At 47.1% G+C, this 5,079-nt stretch overlaps 1 pseudogene; it reads left to right on the top strand.

Moving 5' to 3' along the window:
- The first annotated feature begins 720 nt into the window (after positions 1-720).
- LOC132223888 (forkhead box protein M1-like) lies at positions 721-3,169 on the top strand (annotated as a pseudogene).
- The last annotated feature ends 1,910 nt before the right edge of the window (positions 3,170-5,079 follow it).

Genomic DNA, 5,079 nt, shown 5'->3' with positions numbered 1-5,079 from the left:
TCTTTTGCTCCTTTGCTCATGGTGTCCACTCACCAACACCCTTCTTTGGCTGTTAAGAATCTTCCCCCATGTATCAAGGCCCATTTTTAGATAAATACATACATAAATGCATACATAATCATTATTAAGTATTTACTATGGGTTAGGCCTTATTCTGAGAGATTTACATATATTAACTCATTTAATTCTTACAATAAGCCTATGCTATTATTATTATACCCATTCTATACAGGCGCAGACTAAAACATAGGAAATTAAGTAACTTGCTGTGGCATAAGACGCTATATGCTCATAAAATCTGTTTCATTTTTCTCTTCCTGTGCACACATTTCCCATCATCCTTTGCAATTAGGTTAAGACCATGTAACTGACTTCTGGCCAATATAATATGGAAAGAAATAATATAAGTATTTACAGGCCTGGTCCTTAAAAAATCTCAGTAATCGTCCCGACCCCACCCCTGGGCCCGGACCCAGACTCGGACCCCTTCCCTCCCTGGATTCCCCGGAATTCTCCAGGATTCCCCACCACTCCCACACCACTAGGGATCCTGCAGAACTAGCGCAAGTCCCTGCCCAAGGCCAGTCCCTGCCCAGCGCCCTGGTTTGCCCCTCCCCCCATTGGAGGTGCCTGGAGCCAGCCCTAGGAGCCACAGCCCAGCGGCTACAGGAACTGCAGTCTGGAGGGTCCATGCTTGTGATTCTCAATGGAGAGTGAAAACACAGATTCAGAGTGAAAACCAGCCCCCATCGGCCACTGATTCTCAAAAGATGGAGGCTGCCCCTAACTGTTCAAAATGCCCCAGGTGAAACATCAGAAGAGGAGCCTAAAAGGGCCCCTGCCCAAAAAAAGCCTGGTCAAGCACAGACCTCCAATGAGGTGGCAGAGTCCATCTCTTGCAAGTTTCCAGCTGGGATCAAAATTATTAACCACCCCACTATCCCAAACACCCAAGTTGTGGTCATCCCAACAATGCCAATATCCAGAGTATCATCACAGCATTGACCTCCAAAGGAAAAGAGAGTGGCAGCAATGGGCCCAAGAAATTCATCCTCATTAGCAATGGGAGAGCCCCCACTCACCCTCCAGAACCACAACCTCAAGCCCAAACCAGCAATGATTCCAAGAGGACAGAAGGGATCACCAAGATCCTGGGACCAAAACCTGAAGCTATGGATGTGAATCTTCCTAGACTACCTGGAGCCCTTCTCAGGCAGAGATGGAAGAACTGTGCTGGTGGTGAGGCAGCAGGCTACACTCTTAACACCAACATCCACTGGCTTGGAAAGATGAGTTCTGATGGCCTGGGCTCCTACAGCATCAAGCAAGGGATGGAAGGAAAGGAAAACCAGCACCTGGAGCCGAGTCAGGTTAAGGTTGAGGAGCCCCCAGGAGGATCAATATCCCAGCAGGACTCCGTGTCTGAGTGGCCGCCATACTCTTACATGGCCATGATACAATTCACCATCAACAGTACCGAGAGGAAGCACATGACCTTGAAAATCATCTACACGTGGATCGAGGCCCACTTCCCCTATTTTAAGCATATGGCAAATCCAGGATGGAAGAATTCCATTCGCCATAACCTTTCTCTTCATGACATGTTTGTTCGAGAGACATCTGCCAAGGGCAAGGTCTCCTTCTGGATCATTCACCTCAGTGCCAATCATTACTTCACCTTGGACCAGGTGTCTGGGCAGCAGAAATGACCCAATGCTGATCTCCCCCAGAATCTGACCATCAAAAATGCACTCCCACTGGGCACATGGTGGAAGATGAAGCCATTGATACCCTGGGTCAGCTCATACCTGGTACCCATTCAGTTAGTTCCCAGTGAACCAGCCACAGGTGTTACAGCCCTTAGTAAAGGTGCCATTGCCCCTGGTAGCTTCACCATTAAGTCCGTAATGCCCCCAAAGTGCCGCTAGCTCAGGGGTGGGCAAACTTTTTGACTCAAGGACCACAATGGGTTCTTAAACTGGACCGGAGGGCCGGAACAAAAGCATGGATGGAGTGTTTGTGTGAACTAATATAAATTCAAAGTAAACATCATTACATAAAAGGGTACGGTCTTTTTTTTTTTAGTTTTATTCATTTCAAACGGGCCGGATCCGGCCCGCGGGCCGTAGTTTGCCCACGGCTGTGCTAGCTGATGAAGAGGCAGACCCTCTGCCCACTGCAGGGCCAGTGAAAGAAGAGAAACTCTTGCTTGGAAAAGGGCTGTCTCCTCCGCTTCCAGTTCAGTCCATCACGGAGGAAGAAACACAGCCAGGGAGGAAATGCCACACTTAGGGAGGCCCATCAAGGTGGAGAGCCCGCCCCAGATAGAGTGGCCCTCACCACGCCCATCTGTCAAAAAGAAGCTGTCTCAGTCCTGGAAGGAGGACTCCCCTCACTCTCCCACTCCAAGGTCCAAAAAGTCCTACAGTAGGCTCTGATCCCCAACCTAGTGTGTGTCTGAAATGTTCGGGATTAAACAAAGGGAGGGGAGGGAGATGAGTCAGTCTCAAAGGAAACAGAAGCTACTACCTCCCTGTGTGGATGAGCCTGAGCTCCTCTTTCAGAGGCCCCTGGGACTTCAAGACCAGCCACAGAGCTCACTCTCTTTTCAATGCCCACTGTGCCTGCCTCCCAGCTTAGCTACTCCCAGGAGGAGGGAGGACCTTTTAAGATACCCATTAAGGAGACTCTGCCCATCTCCTCCACCCCAAGAAAATCTGTTCTCCCCTTGAGTCCCGAATCCTGGAGACTTACACTGCCAGCCGAAGTTGGGGGGTTAGTTTTCAGCCCAGTAGGAACCCCTGAGGGTACCTTTGGCCCCCTACCTGATTCCCTGGGGCTGACAATTCTCAGTACCACCCCACTGAAAAGTATACCACTCTTTGACTCACCCCAAGAACTCCTCAATTCTGAGCCCTTTGGCCTCAACTCTGACACGTTTAGTAACTGTTCCCCCTCAGAAATGGAAGTTCCCAAGCCAGACTACTCCACGGTTGGAGACCCACAGGTTGCCAGCCTTCCAATCAACCATTCCTTGACAGAAAGCCTGGTTCTGGACACAATGAATGACAGCCTGAGCAATATTCTGCTGGACATCAGCTTCCCTGGTCTGGAGGAGGACCTGCTGGGACCTGACAACTGGGTTCAGCTCATGCCTGAGCTGCAGTAGAGACCTGACCTTACCCTTGCTGCTCGAGCTGTCCACTCCTTGCAGTCATATGGCTGGGCCATCCAAGGCCTGAGTAAGGAGAGCAAGCAGGGACCGTCTGCCCCTCTAGCCCCACTTGCCTGGCCACCACTGGGCCTTCTACAAGCCTTGAAGCCCTGGTATCTGAACTCTGTGCCACCCTATGCTCCCCTAGAGAATCCGATTCCTCATTCCCCCTGCGAGAGCTGAAGGGTGGGCAGAGCAGAAACAAGGATGGATAGAGATTAGGAACTCCCAAAACTGTTTGCATTCTGTACCCCGCAGTTTCACCTTCCCTGTTCCTTGCAGGCTGTCCTGTAAATAGAGTATATAATCCAAATTATCCTCTCATTTTATGTAAGCTTATTTCCTTAGATCTAAGGACTATCAGAAGGTAGGTAGGGTGACAGGGGTTCCAGTTTGCTTCTGGTCCTTGCTTTTAGTCCCTAGAGAAGGGGGACCTGCAGTGCACACTTTCCTCTAGGCCAGCGGTTCTCAACTTGTGGGTCAAGACCCTTTGGGTGTCGAATGACCCTTTCACAGGGGTCACCTAAGACCATCGGAAAACACATATATAATTACATATTTTTGTGATTAATCACTATGCTTTAATTATGTTCAATTTGTAACAATGAAATTGGGGGTCACCACAACATGAGGAACTGTATTAAAGGATTGCTGCATTAGGAAGGTTGAGAACCACTGCTCTAGGCCCAAGTTGCCTGCCTCAAGGGTTCTTTACTGTAGGCACCCAGACAAGCAGATCTGCTTGCCAGAGCCCCTCTTACTGCTCTTCCCTCCCACCTCCCCATGTTTCCAAGAAGAAATCCTGGTAAAAAACATCTCTTATAATGTGTCAAGAGTTGAATGGGGGGTGGGGAGTGGATACATCTAAAGCAGAGTGTGGGTGCCCAGATGTGTGCTCATGTGATGTTTCTCAGACAGTACCCCTAATCATGCCAGAGAGACTAGCACTGATGAGAACCTGGCCTGAGGCTTGAGAAGGCTAAAAGGCTTCCTTAGTTTCCACTGCCTAGCTTCCTTAGCTTGCATTGCAGCTTTGCAAAGAGTCACCTAGGCCGCAGCTGGCCGTATGCATGTGAGCTAGCGCAAGAACACTATTGTAACTATGCAATAAAATCCAGGGTGTGAGAGTTAAAAAAAACCTCAGGAATAACTCTTGTCTGTTCTTCCCCTTTTGCAGCATCTTCAGAAGATATATTGATATGATGGCATCACAAGGTGGTGAAGCCTCCTTCAGCTAAGGTTCCTTGTATCCTGACTATTTACTTGCCCAAAAAAACAAAGTTGTCAAAAGCAAAGACAGAATATGAAGTGAAGCCATGTGACTCCAGAGCTCACATTCTGAACTTCTAGGCAATATAATGCTATTTTGTAACTTTTTGAATAAAATACTTCAAACATTTACAGACATTGAAAATATAGTATAATGAACATAATTTGCCCATCATCCAGATTAAGACATTATCAAATCATTGCTAACCTTGTTTTACCTATAGTTCCACTCCCTCGATATTTTTTGAAGCTAATTCTGGTCATGATATTATTTCTTCTGTAATCATTTGACTATGTATTGGTATAAGATAAGAGCTCTTAAAAAAAACAAAACATAAAATTGCCCCTCAGCGCAGTAGGCAGTGTGTCAGTCTCATTTTAAAAAACAACAACAGACATTAATATACCATCTCACTAAAAAATACACAAACATTCCTTAATATTATCAAATATCCAGCTTATATATTATTAAATTGTAGGTTTTTGTTTGTTTGTTTGTTAATACTCACCCAAGGACATTTTTTTTCCATTAACTTTTAGAGAGAGTGGAAAGGGGAGAGAGAGAGAGAGAAAGAGAGAGAGAAAAATTGATGTGA

Source organism: Myotis daubentonii, chromosome X, assembly GCF_963259705.1.
Source record: "Myotis daubentonii chromosome X, mMyoDau2.1, whole genome shotgun sequence".
Classification (NCBI taxonomy): Eukaryota; Metazoa; Chordata; class Mammalia; order Chiroptera; family Vespertilionidae; genus Myotis; species Myotis daubentonii.
This window is presented reverse-complemented; position numbering and strand designations above follow the sequence as displayed.